We start from the raw sequence: 16,598 nt of genomic DNA on the forward strand, positions 1-16,598 counted from the left end.
CTGACCCCACAGTTTAGTAACTATATAACCTCAGTAATATACTTAACCACTTTAAACTTCAGACTCATGACCTATAAAATGTGACTAATAACACGATCTTTTTCAGAGCATTTTTAGCAACAGTAAATAAGAAAATGTATTTGCAAAATTAGCAATTTCAAATTTACCTGCAGATGTTCTCAGTCTACCACCTCAATAGCACAAATCCTTTTAAGATTGCCAGATTGTGGAATTCCTTACACTAATGTGAAGGGAAGATGAATATACTGCTGGTTTGAACATCTCACTGTAAATCATTACATTAAAAATTTTGTCTTCGAGAATATTTCACTTGAAGACATTCCAAAAGAAGCAGAGGAATGGTCATCTTATTTTTCTAATGACTAAAGATGTAGCCTAGAACCAAGTGTTTATTCCTGAATATTGCTGCTGTGCTATTTCAGCAAAACAGCAAGAAAACTTTTAACAGACTGCAAGAAAGCATCTTGGCTTCACCATTTCCATGTTATGATCATATTTTATTATTCTCCCATTTCAGGGGTTGACAAACAACAGGACATGGCCATATCCAGCCCATGTAATGTTTTTGTAAATAAAGTTTTATTGGGACACACCCACACACACATTCACTTATGTATTGTATAGACTGCTTTCCCACTACAGTGATGGAGCTGAGTAATTGTCACAGAGAACATATGGTCCGCCAAGCATAAAATATTTACTATCTGATGCTTTACATAAAAAGTTTGCTGACTCCTGCCTCTGCCTTTTTGATCCCTTTTAAAATATCAATTCACTTGAACTTCCTTTTTGCTCAATTCTATACATAAAGAAATACAAAGATTGTATTAATTTGGAGTATGGTAAGTCTTATTTTTCCTTCCAAAACATCTTTTAAGGATGAACAATGGAAAGCTAGTTGCAATATGCTGCCTTCAACATGCACAGTTCCTTAGGTTTTGTTAAAAACCAAGTAATACAAAAACTAAAGCAGAACAAACTGTTCTTTTTCACTAAATTTTCATTTGCACTACCTACAAAATATTTCCTATGAGAAATAAGCTTTTCAACAAGTGGTCTTTTTCCTTCTTTTGAACTAAAAAGTGATAGTGAAGAAAAGTCCATTTTATAGTCAGAAGCGCCAGATTTGATGACACAGTAACTGAATTAGTTCCTTGTTGGAAACTATTTTTGATTGAAACTCAGGGAATCCTGTGAGTATTTATTTTTTTCATTAAAGCAAGAAGTTGAAACCATACCTTTCACATGGAAAAATAATCCCAATTTTGCAAGATTTTTAAATAATATGTTAAAAACTTGGTGAATAATAGTTTCTCAATTATTGTAGCTATTATTTCTATTGTAAAGATTAAGTTAATCAAGTAAAATATGTCAAAATAATTCAACATATTTTTCAAAAAGTCTATTTAAATCTCAATTCTCCATCTGTTTGTTCTGAATTATTTAACAATTCTTTCTGTGTGTCACTTCCACTTCTTTAAGACAAATAAGAATTTAACCTTCTCACCTTTTTCACCTGCCACTTAAAAGAGTTCTAGGGAGACTTATAATTCAAAAGCTAGTTGTCTGGTGTCATTTGGATGTGTAGATACACCTAAAGTTATAATTAGCTATGGAGCAACAAAATATACATCAGCTTTAAGAGCTCTATTTTTACCATGCTTTCCAATGTCCTAAATATCTATGGCCAGAGATTGGACCTTAAGTATAAGTACATCCTCGAAGAAGTTTGCTGTCATTTAAGACATTCTTTGTAATATGTTTTAGAGTAAAATTGTGAAAGTTAAGTTTTACTATTATTAACTGTGAAGCAGTTAAGGAATACTTTGGGATCCGATATAGAAAATCCTCAAAGTTAAATGAAAATGGGAACAGGAGCGAAATCTCTTTTTAAAATAAGAATTTGATCCGCGCCAGCCGGGTGGCACAGTGGTTAAGTTCGCACATTCCGCTTTGGCGGCCCCGGGTTCGCCGGTTCACATCCCGGGTGTGGACATGGCACTGCTTGGCAAGCCGTGCTGTGGTAAACGTCCCACATATAAAGTAGAGGAAGTTGGGCACAGATGTTAGCTCAGGGCCAGTCTTCCTCCGCAAAAAAAGGAGGGCTGGCAGCAGATGTTAGCTCAGGGCTAATCTTCCTCAAAAAATAAAGAAATAAAATAAAATAAAAAAGAATTTGATTATGAAAAGTACCTTTCCCCTGATATTAAAATATAGGTATAATCAAAATACAACAGGATACATTTTGGCTGGATTGTGAAAGATTTTCATATCTGAGTGTAGTTCAATGCAGTTCTGGTTCCTGCTCCTGCCATTGTTAGGAGGACTCATTTTAGGCTAGAAATCTAAATCTCCCTAAAGTCAGTACAGTTCTGGAGGAAATCTAAGGAGTTTGAAGTCTAAGGAGTTTGAAGTTAGAATTTAGTCTGGATTCCTAAGATTTTCTGGGCCATGTATCTTTCTCCTAAAAAGGCTTCAGACCAAAGTGTGATCTATATTTTATATTCTATTTTAGACCCTAGTCCTACAAAGTTTAAAAGTTACCTACTTTGGGGACTATGGCTTATTCAGTACAAGGATATAGTAGATAAGGATAAGAAGAGATGCTCTGTGCTCTTGTTATACCAGAAACACCATACACCAAGACAAACAGATTTTCACGTATACTAGGATTTGAAGTAATCGGAAACCAGTGTGGAGTATTTATGTACAATGAGTATAGCCAAAGATAGAAAAACATAGTTTGGGGAAAATTAGAAGAAGTTATCAAGGTTGGACAAAATGATCGTGAGAATCAAACCTATCTCATAGTGTGTGCAAGATGGGCATACTGGAAAGGTGATAGATAGACTTGTTATATGTGGATCCCAGTTGGGAGAGGGGATAATGAATCATCTGAATGATTAGGCTTTGAAGTTTATGGCCATTAGGGATTTGGAATATTTGAGATGAAGATCTGAAACATCAGCCAAGAATTTATTTAGTTAATACGAACTACAATATGGTTTTAGGATATCCAACATATAAAATAAAATTTGAAAAGATTTCTCATACTTGTCTTTGTCTCATATTTTCATGGAAAATGTCTTTTTTGAGAAAAAGAATGACCAAGCCTCATTTTATGGTTTATCACAAAATTCCCTGAATCAAAATAGAAGGACTTTAAGGAAAGGTCAGTGCACTCTAGTCAAGCCTCTGGTTTTGGTTAGAGGTTCAGGAATCATTGACTAGGAAGGGGGGAAGTGTTTCCTAGAATGACTGATCACAAAAAATTCTTTTTAAAAGAATTTTATGCAAGGGTGTGAGAAATCTCTCTTCTTTATGAAGATGGCATGACTCATTAATGAATCAGGCTTTGTCTTACACTAGAAAAAAATCATATGCTCATTAGTAATGTTACCTCTGTTAGCAATTCTGTCTCTCCCATAAACAGCTAAAAGTAGGAGCCAAATGCATGAAAATAAATTGAAAGTGAACCAATTGAAGATCCTTGAATTGTAAGTAAGCAGCAAAAGGAACGATGATCTTGGGATGTGAACAATGACTATATTAGGCCTCCTACGCCGTCTTTGTCCATATCGGTAAAGTGCTAGGAAGAGGTGAACCCACAGCCGTATCTGTGGGACAGAGGGCCTCAAATGAGACGAAGGGTGAAGTCAGACATGGAGAGATTTCATGTAAGCCACTGCACTCTCACACTTGGGGCTCTATCCTACTGAACATCTGTCTGGATCATTCAAAATGGAAAATTTAAATTTCAATTCAGACTGGGCCATTGAACACAGCCCCCATCCTGTGTTGAATATGTATCAGAGATCCTGGGTAAACTTTCTTCTTCTTTCCTAGTGGCACCATCAGAGGTGAGTATTTCTCTCCCATGTAAGGAACAACTTAAATGTAGTATGAATTTTATCTTATTGTGTTATATGGGATAAGAGGAGGCTTGGTCATTGTTATTTCTGCTTTCCATAAAATTAGTCACCAAAATGAAGTACTGGAACAAGAGAACCCAAAAACAACACCATTAGGTGAATACAGCAGCATAAAAGTCCTTAACTTTAATTTTCTCTGCATGTACACTGTGTTTTCTCAATTGTTCTTTATTACAGTCAAAATGGACTTTATTGATTTACTTAATGCCTGTTTATATTTTGGTTTCTTGACATGTTTTCATATTTTCTTAGGAGAAAAGAATGCCTTTCGCTTAGAATGGCAATGTAAATGATCAAAGTAACAGATTTGGAAATCGAGTGTTCTCTTTTCTGTTCTCTTCCTTCTACTAATTTTTCATTAGTCATCTTGTGAGATCAACTATTCTTTAGAATACTTCTTGTATGTAATTTTGCCTTGTCACATAAGAATTGAAATTCAATTTTGTAACAAAACAACATTTGACTGGTTTACTTTTCAAGCTGGCTGTAATTGACAAGTGTGTCTAATTCTTGAGCAAGAGGTCTATAATTCTCTGATATGAAAATACTGAATAATAAAAAACGTCTGGAAAACATTTCTTGTCCTCAGCCCATCGCGGTTTTCCTCCTTCATTAAAAGAAACAAATGTTCTTAAATGCCAACTCCACTTTTTTAATTGACCAGAGGAAAGCCAGTATCAGCCCCCTCTACCTTATTGATCCAATGAACATTCTTCAGTCGTCATCTGATTTGCTGTCAGCAACACTCCACGCTCTTGCTCAGTCGGGTCCCTCCTTCCACAGACCCTTCCTCTTGACTTCTGTCATGCCATGTTTTCTTGGTTTTCCTGGGTTTCTTTTTTCTCTTCAGTCTCCTTTGTTGGTTCATTTTCCTCTGCTCATTCTTTAAATGCCTGCGTTCTTCAAGGCTCTTCTCACTTTCCCAACTCTTCTACGTAATGCAATAAAGCTAAGTCTTTAACAACACAGGCTATATAAACTGACTACCTAGGTTTAATCATGTGCTTTAGTTTTTTATTGCTGTGTAACAAATTACCACGAACTTAGTGGCTTAAAACAACACTCGTTTAGTATCTTACAGTTCTTTAGGTCAGAAGTCCAGATGGAATTTAGCTGGGTCCTCTGCTCCAAGTCTTAGCAGGGTGAAATTAAACTGTTGGCTAGAGCTGAGGGCTCAGCTGAGGCTGAGGTCCTCTTCTAAGCTCATTGGTGTTGACAAAATTCAATTTCTTGTGGTTGTAAGACTAAAGTCTCCATTTTCTTGATGGCTGTCGGCCAGGGGCTATTCTCAGCTCTTAGGAGCTTTCTGCAATTCTCTGCCATGTGGGCCCCTACATAGGCCCTCTTACACTTCTAGTTCTGACATCAGGATAGGCCCAATCCCTTTTAAAAGGATAAACTGATTTTATCCAAGCCCACAAGGATCTCGTTTTTAGTTTTCATTAACTCAGTCAACTGATTAGTAATTAAATCATGGGAATTATATCCTATCACATTTACAGGATCTGCCCCTGTACACCAGAGTTTGGGAATGTTAGAGACCATCTTAGAATTCTGCGTACCACACCCTAGTTCTGCCACTGTGTGAATTTGGCAAGTTATATAATTTCTATATGTAATTTCTCTGTGCCTTGGTTTTCTCTTCTTTAAAGTGGCATAATAAATAAAATATTTTATGTGGTTATTATGAGGATTAAGTGGATTGATACATGTAAAACCCTTAGAACAGTGCCTGATACATAGTAAGAGCCTGCAAAGATTCAGTTATCCTTATTAATGTATTTTCTCCCCAAAGGAAATCAATCCACTCCTAAGACATCAATATTACTGTTATTCCTATGACTTCCAAATTTGTATCTTTAGTCAAGATCTCTTTTCTGAGCTTCAGACACTTAAAATTTCCTACTTCACATCTCCACTTGGATGTCTAATAAGCAATCCCAGTGCAATTTGTCTAAATCTAAATTCATTTTACTTGTAAACGTGATCCTTTCTAGTGATTCTTATCACAGTAAATAGTACCCTTTCAGGAAGTTCCTTATACTTTCCAATTTCCTCTTCCTTTCCTATCATTAATTTATTTAAAAACAACTTTTTTGAGTATCTACTGTGTGCAGAGCATTGTGGCAAAGGATATAATGGTCAGTAAAACAGATGCAATCTCTGCCCTCATAGAGCTTACAATCAAGTGAGAGAGACAGATTATACTCTATCCCCCAGATCTTATTAAAACGAACCCATTTTCTCACTCTCTTTTGCAAATTCTACTAGTCAAAGCCATTATCTCTCTTTCCTGCACTAGAGCAATAACCCCTCACTGGGTTCCTACATTCCCTCTTCCTCCACTTTCTCTTCCCCTCACCAGAGCTACCATCATCAGGGAGATCTTATTACCTCACTCTTCTGCATAAATCCTTTCAATGGCCCTCTGTAGTGTGTAAGGTGAAAACAAACCTTCTTTGTAGCCTGCCATGGCCCTGCCTAACCTCTCTAGCTTTGTGCACCCCTAGTCACCCCTCCATTTTTATGAGGAAAAGAGGCTTATGGCCTCTTCCTGCTCCTCAACTGTGCCACACTCCTTCATGCCTCAGCGCTTTGTACCTGCCAGTCCTTCTAAAAAAGGCACTCTCTCCCTTTCCTCCTCTGTCTTTGCCTGATAACTCTCAGCTTAAATTTTATTCCTCATGGAAGTCTCCTCTGATCCCACAGGACTAAATCAGGATCCCCATTACATTGAAAGTACTGTGTGAGTCTTCTTCTTGACATTTAACATGGTCTATTGTTATGTATTGATTTAAGTCATTATTTGATTAATATCTCCTACCATTCTGGAGGAGGGATGTTTGAAGCAATATCTAAAAGATGAGCTTCAACTATATGAAAAACTAGATTTCACAACTCCGTTTTATTTGTGAGGGAACATGACATAGTGTGTATTTTAAATGTAAAGGCTAGTCTCAGAATGTGCATTTGATGAACAAGCTTCCTATGCAACTACTTCTGTGTCAACTCAGACCAAGCTGACCCTGATAGTATTTGGAAGGGAACATGTTTATGGTCATAGGGTTCCCGAAGACCTGAACAACAATGTGAGAAAGTGTTCTGTAAACTATAAAATTCAACACACAATTTTTGTTGCTGGTATTTTTGTTAATAGCACCAAAATGTCAGTGTATCCAAATACTTAAGCTAGGTTGAATTTGATGCATTTGATTGCACCCAAATACTTGGTTTTCTCTACCAAATGTTTTAGGTCTACTTGATTCTTTTTCCCCTTAATTTTACAAATGTGTGTGCGTGTTATCTATCTATCAGTATGTATACACACATATGAGATACACACACACACACACACACGGTGTATGTATGCTGTATATGGTGTATACACGTACTCTAAAATAAATTTCATTCTAGTGTCAGTATCATAAAATGGCGCAAGTTCAGCAATGTTATTATAGTTTTATTTAAAAGTTAATTTTTAATAGAATTCAATAATGCTGAATAAGATGTTATTTGGCGTATAAACCGTCAGCAGGTTTTGCAAACAATAAAAAAGTCAAATCCCTTTAGCTTAAATGTTTACTGATTTTATAAAGGTATTTTACAAATATGCTAAAACTATGCTATAATGGTCAAAGCAATAAATAAAAACTTCCAGAGGATTAAAATGCAACTAATTTGTTATAGGAAATATTAAAAATCATTGCTAAAAGTAAAAATATCTTTTTCTTTAAGCTAACTGACTATTATTTCATAATTATCAATTTGTAGATACCCACTTTGGATCATTTCTGAAGCTGAATTCAGAACAATCTTAAGGTAAGCTTTTTACTTGGGGTACGGGTGTGTGAGTGTTTGTGTCTGTGTGTTTCAGTTTAAGGAATAAAAATATGTGGCAAAACTATGCGTAATAGAATATTCTAGAATGTTGAAACATATTTCTAGTTACTGAGCACCTAGCAATTTTCTGGTCTGTGACAAACAGTGATATTGGTTCCATTTTATCTTTTTGTAATATTTCTCAATTTTAAAAAATACCAAAGCATATGATAAATTTCTTGATGATTACTTATTAAATGTCCTCTCAGTGCCCTCTCTGAAAATTCCCTTACAAGTAAATCACTGGGAAATACGCAAAGCAACTAGGGAACAATTAATACTGGATAGTGTAGCGCTCAATATTGCTGAGTTAACAGATGCTGGAATGAGTTATCAAACGTGAGCTAGAGTAATGAAGACATCATGGAATTAATAATAATAATAAATAATAATACCAACAGCAATAATAATACTATTTACTTAACCTTATAATCCAAGCACTCTACTAAACACTTTATGTGCTTTATGTAATACAATCCTCACAATTTTATGAAGCAAAAGTATTATTATTCTTGTTATTATTATTAATCTCATTTTACAACGAGAAACCTGAGGCTTATCTAAAGTTATGTGGCTGAGGCCTATCTAACACCCAAGTTTTGGGGTCCTGCCCCTATGTAAACTACCTGGAAAAGATAAGAATTAAGTAGCATTTTGCAAATTTTGGATTGAGGAGACAGTGGCAAGGGAACTTTTTTTTTTTGAGGAAGATTAGCCCTGAGCTAACATCTGCTGCCAAATCCTCCTCTTTTTGCTGAGGAAGACTGGCCCTGAGCTAACATCTGTGCCCATCTTCCTCTACTTTATATGTGGGACGCCTGCCACAGCATGACCTGCCATGCAGTGCCACGTCCACACCCGGGATCCAAACTGGTGAACCCCGGGCCGCCAAAAGTGGAACATGCATGCTTAACTGGCTGTGCCACAGGGGCTGCCCTGCAAGGGAACTTTTTGAGGTATGAAGATCACTAACGAAAGCGTGAAAGATGATATAGATGTGCACTGTGCTCATGAGACAAGTTGGAATGAAGAGCATCTAAGGATAACACAATAAAAATTGTATAGCCAGAGCAGATGGAGGCTGTGGACAGATTTTGGTTGGTAATATTGTGTTCCAGTTTCATCTCCGGTGTTGTCTATGTGACTACTAAGTTGGATTTTTACAGTTGTATTGTTGAGTACAAGAATTCACAATCTGGTCAGGGTGATCAATTAAAAAAAATTAACGATAAAATACTAGAATTAGGTAGGATCTTTGAAAATTATCTAGTCCTGTCAAGGCATGACGTGAGGGCCTAATGCTGATTGAGGCAGTGGAAATAGAGAAGCATGCTATTGCCAGAAGACAAGAAAGCAAGCAAATATGACATTCTTTGTGACAGATTAGATAAAAGAAAGAAAGAAGGACAAGCAGAGATGGCTTTCAGTTTACTTCTATAGCAAAAAGGAAACATTTCAAAACCAATAGAAATGGGAATATAAACTGTTTTGCTGGAGAACAGAATGAGTTTGGTTTCTCTATTTTGCATTTGAAATGTCAATGGAGACCCACATTCATATATCCTATAGGAAAGAAAAATTAAAGGAAGAAAGGAGGTGAAGATCAGGTCCTAATTCCATGAAATGTATTTATTAAAAACTTTAGAGCCGATGATTACCATGGCAGGATTAGTATAAATTAGAAACACATTGGGCTGATATTTTAAACACTAATTTTAGTTGAACATTTTTTAAATAAAATATAGGTATGTTAGCTTGAAAAATATATGTGAGAAAATGCAACCTGTATAATAGTCTTGCTTTCTATGCCTAACTGTAAATTCTCAAATATTTTTTTTCTTTGGGATTTATTTATTTCTTTGTTTGGCAATATAATTTTTTTTTAACAAAGTAAATGCAAATTACTTAAAACTCAACTCCGGAAAACGTTTATTTTAAATACTGACAATGTGACCGCCCTTACTTTAAGCATTTAATGGCATTTTCTTTCATTGGGCATTATCATTATCCTGTTAACAATGCTTCAGGTAAAATCCATTTTAAAATCACTTTTATTTCAGAATCAATACACTAATTCATTCATTGTGCAAGAGAACATGTGCATTAGATAATAAACAAACAGGAAGAGAAAGAAAGGTGGGAAGCTCTACTCAGGCTCCAAGTTACTTCATTTGGAGTGATGTCTTTCACTAATGCTGACCCACAATCCTATAATATTTTTTATAATACTATAATAATTTTTCCCCAATATTGGTAAAAAAAAAAATACAAGCTGAAATGATATGTACTACAGAATTATAAACTACTTAGATTTCACTGAATATCTTCACTCATAGATAAAATTCATCAAATGTTTATTTGGTACCTAAATTCAATGCTAAATTTTGGGTCTACCACAATACTTATAGTACATACACTTTTTCTTTTCAAGATGCTCACAGACTAGGAAGAAAACCACAGCAAATATGTAAACAAATTATTACAGCATACTGTAACCTCTTGCACAAAGGATGGGATTACTTCTGACTGAGTGGATCAGGACTGCTTACAAATATCATCAAGGAAATGTGGATCTTTAGTTTATAAACCTAAAAGAAGATATAGTTTCTAAATTTATATTTGAGCTTAATTATGTTTATGTAAAATGTAAGGGCAGTACAAAGACTAATGGCAGGCTTTGAATTTGTTAGAATTTGATTCTCAAAGGCCATGATTTTTTCTGAATTTAGAGTCTGGAGGAGCGTCTTCATATTGTGCTATCAATATATTTTTAGAAAGTAGGGATTTAAAATGTGAAATGTATTGCCTGTGGTCTGTTACTTGTTTTTCTTAACATTGATAACTTCAAGAATGGTACTTATTAAATGCATTAAGAAATTGAGTGGAAAAGCTATCACTGTGGTAACAGTTTTACTTAAGGTAGTAAAACCCTTGTTGTACAGGTGATGAAATGTATTACTTCAATTTTTTAAAATACATTTGAGTAGGTTTAAAAAAAATACATGAAGAGTTCCTGTTCTGACAGCTGTTAAGTGAAAAACTCAAAAAATATGACTATAAAACACTTCCTTTTAAATGCTTTTCTGGGATGATAAGAAAGTAAAGAATCCAAAGAGGACAAAAATGAAGCGAAGGCAGCAACCCTGAGAGGTAAGCAGGGGCAAAGTTGGAGGCAGAAGATGCAGCCTAGGTCTAGCCCAAGTTGGAGTCTAATAGAAGAGCCTCTCAGAGAACCAGGATCCTTAAGGACAACGCTCTATGAATAAGGGTCTACAAGAAATAACCTACCACCGAGAAGGTGCATCAAAGAAACACGCCTATCTAGGCTTTGCCACTCAGTGGAGGGACACAGATTTGCCCCGAGAATTCAGAACTTTTAGGCAGTCTTCACTGAGGTTTGGTGGCAGAACTCACCTGTGTGATCCAATAAGCTTCATCCAATAATTTAGAGTGGTTCCAGATTCACAGTCAGTGGGTGGAAGCAAAAGAAATTGTTTGCAGTATAAACCCAAATTCAATGTTTCAAGATAAATTTCTAAAGAAATTAGTTAACAATTTAAAAATTACAAAGCATAAAACATGGCGCTTGGAAGAAGGCTGAAAAAAACCATGACAGAAGATATAGTCTTACAAAGGTATATTAGAATAATCAGATTCAGAAAAAAATAAATGTTTATTATTGTATTAATTTTCTAGTGCTGCCCTACAAATTACCATACGCTTAGTGTCAAAAAAAAAAAAGCACAGATTTATCATCTTACAGTTCTGTAGGTCGGAAGTCCAGTACGGGTGTCACCAGATTAAAATCACAGTGTAGCCAGGATGCATTTCATTCTGGAGGTTCTAGGGGAGTACCAAATCAGTTTCTTTCATGTTCCTTTGGGTTGTCGGCAGAGTTCAGTTCTGTGTGGTTGCAGGACTGAGCTCCTTGTTTTATCAGTGACTCCCAGATGCTCCCACGTGCCTTGGCATTAGGCCCCTTTTTAATTTTCTAAGCCAGCAATGACAGATTGAATCTTTCTCACATCATATCTCTCTGATCCCTTCAGTCCAAGCTAGCAGTGTCCCTGCTTGTATAAAATTCTCAAGAATTCAGTGAGTCTCCCATGGATGCCGCGAGGATTCACTGAATTAGACAAGAGGTTCATGCACGGATGTTTCCAAGAAAATCTCTTCTCTATTTTTGGCTTCAACTGAGATGGCTGAGGGGATCTGTGATCACTTCCTTAATCTTTTCAAAGAGTCTTTTTTGTTACTAAATACTGTGATCTTTTTATCTTTCTAAGGTATCTCTGAAAATTAATCTCTTAATTTTAACATCTTTGCCATATGGGTAGGTTAAGAATTTCCAAAATCATCAAGTCCTCGTTTCTTTTTGTTTAACAGTTCCTCCACCAATTTATCTCTCTCCCTTCACATTTTACTCTAAGGAGAAAGAAGAAATCAGTCTGCACCCTCAATACTTTGCTTGGAAATCTCCTCAGCTAAGTATCCAAGTTAATTGCTTGCAAGATCTGCTTTCCATGTAACTGCATGACACAATCCTGCTAAGCTTTCTTCCTCTATAGAACAAAAATCCCTTTTCCTCTGGTTTCCAATAGCATATTCTCATTTTCTTCTAAACTCTCATTAGCAGCATCCTTAAAATTCACATTTCTATTAATAGTCTGTTCATGACCATTTATGTTTTCTCTGAGGCAATTTAGAATTCCTCTGCAACGCTCCTCACTTCCTTCATACTCCTCATGAGCAGTCTTTAATGTCCGTATTTCTGCTAACAGTCTGTTCAAAGAAATCAAGCCTTTTTCTTTCATGCTTCTCAAAATTTCTCCAAGCTATGCCCACTGGATGATACCAAAATCAGTTCTACATTTTTAGACACTTGTTACAGCAACACCTCACTTTGGGTACTGAAATCTATATTAATTTTCTGTTACTGCTAACAAATTACCACAAACTTAGTGGTTTAAAACAGCACAAATTTATTATTTTATAATTCTGTAGTTAGAAGTCCAGTACAGTTCTCATTGGACTAAAATTAAGGGTGCAGACTATGTTCCTTTCTCGAAGCTTTAGGGGAGAATTAGTTTCCTGCTTGTTCAAATTACTCGTGAGTTCAATTCCTTGTGTTTGTAGGACTGGGGCCCTCATTTTCTTGCTGACTATAAACTGAAGATTGTTCCAAGCTTCTAGAGGCTGCTGCATTTCTTGGTTATGGCCCCTTCCTCACCTTTCTAAAGCCTCCAACAGTGGGCTGAGTCCTTTTCACATTGTCTCTCTGACCCATTCTTCTGCCTTCCTCTTCTGCATTTAAGAGCTCATGTGATTAGATTGGGCTCATTCATACAATCCAGGATAATCTCACAATCTAAGGCCATTACCTTGATCACATATGCAAAGTCCCTTTTGACATGTAAGGTAACATAATCGCAGGTTCTAAGGATTAGGCCATGGGCATCCTGGGGTGGGAAGGGGAGGGCATTATTCTAACCACCAAAAATATATTTAAAGAAAAAAATACTTGAAAATATGAGCAAGGAAATAGAGACTGTAAAAATGAGAAGTAGTTATGGAAAAGAATCTAATAGTAATGAAACATATTATAATTGGAACCATAAACTTAAAGAGCAATTTAGTAGAACTGACACAGCTAAAGAGAGAATTTGTGATCCAAAGAAATAATCATCAAATAAAGAAATATCATAGAGAGAAAAAAGATGGGCATTACCAAAAAGGAATATGGACCATGGGATGGATGATGAACAGAGTAAAAACATAGAATATATGTAATTGGTGTTCTAAAAGGACAAAATAGAAATAAGGAAGAAAAGGAAATATTTGAAGAAGTAGTAGTGGAGAATTTTCCAGAATTGTTGAAAAATACTTAATCTTCAGATCCTGGAAGTCCAAGGAAATTGAAACAGAATAAATTACAAGAAAATCAAATCTAAACACATAAAAGTAAAACTGTGGAATACGAATAATAAAGAAGAACTGGAAGCAGCTAGAAAAAGGAAAGCAGTTAGAGTAATGGACGACTTCTAAATAGCTAAAGTGGAAGCCAGAAGTTATTGGGATATGGGATCTATCCAGAAGATTCCAGTTCTCTGTGAACATCTCCTACCTCATGCTTCTCACTTCTATCTTCCAGTTATGTCTTATTGAGAAGGGCTTATTTGTATTTCTTCACTCAACTTTTAAATATAGTGTAACATTTCTAATATGTAACAAATAGCATAAATAAATGTATAACATATTTAACTCTTTATTCAACAAATATTCATTATCAGCTCACTGTGATGCTCACGACTAGTCAGGTTCTATTCTAGGCATTGAGGATATAAAAAAAAAACTCTCTCTCTCTCTCTGTCAAGTTATCTATTTATATCAATTTTTCATGAATTAGAAGTTGTCAGCATAAAGTCGTACCTTTCTTCTTATTTATAACTTCTTTCATTTGTTTGTCACTTAAAAACCTTCATATCTTTATAACCTTTATCTTACATGATTTTCAACAATTCCATAGACTCTCCTAAATGCTATAGTTTACTCAGGACTTGGCAGCTATCGTCAATCAAAAGTAATTCGTTTAACACCAAATATGTGCTCACTATTCTCCTTGGCACTTGTGGGAACACTGGGAAAAGTATTACAGCTCTACTGTATCTTTCAGTATCATTAAAAACTATTTATTATGGTAAATTTTGGCAGACTCTCATTGTTTTTTCTGTTGCACAATTGAATTATTTTGGATGTCTAATAACTTGAGTTTCTCATCAATTATATTAGAATGAATTATAGATAGGTATTAAAAGCCATTGCTTTATTTTTCAAGCATGATTAATGTAGGAAAATCTCATGACTCTTTATTCCATTTCATCAAAATAAGAATTCCTTATTCAATAAAAGTAAATCCAAGAAACTGCAGGGGATTTAGTGCCTGAGATTCAATGAAGAATAAAATGAAATGACTGAAATTCATAAAGCAAACATAAGCTTTATTTTCTCCCAAAATTGAATAATAGCATTCATCTGGAGTTTAAGAAAACATTTTACTAATTATTAGTGAATAACAATTTACTAAGTTTTGCTGATGTATAATATTATCTGGAAAATAGATAATGTCTTGTGACATCTCGTTTGTAGAGGATAGAATATGTGTGTCAAAGAGAATTGGTTTGAATCCTACTTTTGCAGATTACTAGCTGTGACCCTCCTTAGGCAAACTATATCTCTTTCCTGAGCCTTCATCTCACCATAAAAAAAGAAAAACAACTGTAATCCAAATGCAATCACATCTTTTATTTTTCTGCATAATTCTAAACTTGGCATGCCCATATTAGCAGGAAGTCCAGTGTCTCTCTCTTGAGGTCCTTGCTACCCCTACTCCCATTGCCCAAGATTCCCAGAGGATGACTCCATCTAATGCAGTCTGCCCTACTTCCAAATCCCAAGCAGAGAGAAAACTAGGAAGTCCATCCATTGCTTTCTACTGATACACATGGAGCCGCTATGGAAAACTGGTTCTCTAATACATTCCAACCGGTGATTTTGCACTGCTACAGGAATGTCCTGACTGAAACTAATCCCTGTATACTTGTGGGCTTCAGGATTCCCTCTGTCATCTAGAAGCTCAGCCATTGTTCCTACAATGTCCACTCTCATTCAATGGCCGGGACAGGAAAAGCTGCCAGCCTCAGCCTTTCCTCAGGAACCTCTAAACCATGGTTCTGAGCCTGTGTCAGTGTCCATGCTCTCCCTTGCCTCACGGTGACCTCTTGAGATGCCTGATATCCTTTTCTGCGAACAACCTCAATCAGGAAGAGAAATACTTCCAAGAAGTTCCAGTAACGTTAAATTGCAAAAGGATTATTCTCCATGCCCAAGTAATCTCTTGGAATAATTTACTCAGTGACTGACTTCCATGGTGGGTGAACGCTAATTTAGCAGGTCGTAAAAGGTCCAATTATTACCTTTTTTCCAGGGGGATAGATACCTACTAGGTTATTAGGGGAAAGTAAAATGACCCTGTAAAAGGAGGTCTTTCTAGACGATTTATTAAGTTAACTTCTCTAGCTGCTTCTCTTTCTTTTAGGTTCTGCCTCATCAGATACATCATCCATCGCATTACTGCGAGGATTAAGGAATGGCATATCCAAGTGCCCAGCAGTGCCCACTACATAGTAGACACTCAGAACATTTTCATTTCTTCCTTTGTCCTACATTTTTAATTTTTAGTTTAAACCTTTGTTATTCTTTTTCTTTTTCACATATATATCCCAAATGAGATTATAAACCTGTAAGAGAAGAGAGTTATGTCTTTTGCATCTTTCAAGCCTCCACAGATTATTCAGCATAATGTCTTACAGGATAATATTAATTGCTATATAATTATTGATTTAGTAATTACTTTGAGATTGATTTTTCCATATGTAGATAATATAATCTGCTTGTTAAATTTCCTTGTATGACTTTCTGCTATCACACTAATGTTAAGTTATTCGGAGCAGAAGTTTGGCAAGGAAAGGAGACGAAATTCTAATCCATATATTTGCATTTTGATTACTGAATCACCTATCAATGAATAACACTTAAAGTGCTTAGAAATTTTCATGAACACTTGAATGATGGGTTTCTTTCTTTCTCAGAAATGGAAATGCAAGAATACATTTGTATGTATTGCAGTAAAAAGAACCTAAAGAAACTTATATTTGAATTCTAGATCTCCACTGACACCTGTAAGAGTATAGGCAAGCCGTCTGATGT

General features: G+C 35.6%; 1 protein-coding gene across 35 annotated transcripts in view; it reads left to right on the plus strand.

The window, feature by feature from the left end:
• Nucleotides 1-16,598, plus strand: part of CNTN1 (contactin 1) — a 339,733-nt gene that overhangs the window by 81,772 nt on the left and 241,363 nt on the right. For 33 of the 35 annotated variants that reach the window (XM_001487937.6, XM_070270139.1, XM_070270146.1 and 30 more), the window contains one exon: nt 7,725-7,772. The exons of the other annotated variants lie outside the window; for them this stretch is intronic. The gene's annotated coding sequence lies outside the window, so the exon portion shown is untranslated. The remainder of the gene's footprint in view (nt 1-7,724; nt 7,773-16,598) is intronic. 35 annotated transcript variants of the gene reach the window in all.

This window comes from Equus caballus, chromosome 6, assembly GCF_041296265.1.
Source record: "Equus caballus isolate H_3958 breed thoroughbred chromosome 6, TB-T2T, whole genome shotgun sequence".
Taxonomy (NCBI): Eukaryota; Metazoa; Chordata; class Mammalia; order Perissodactyla; family Equidae; genus Equus; species Equus caballus.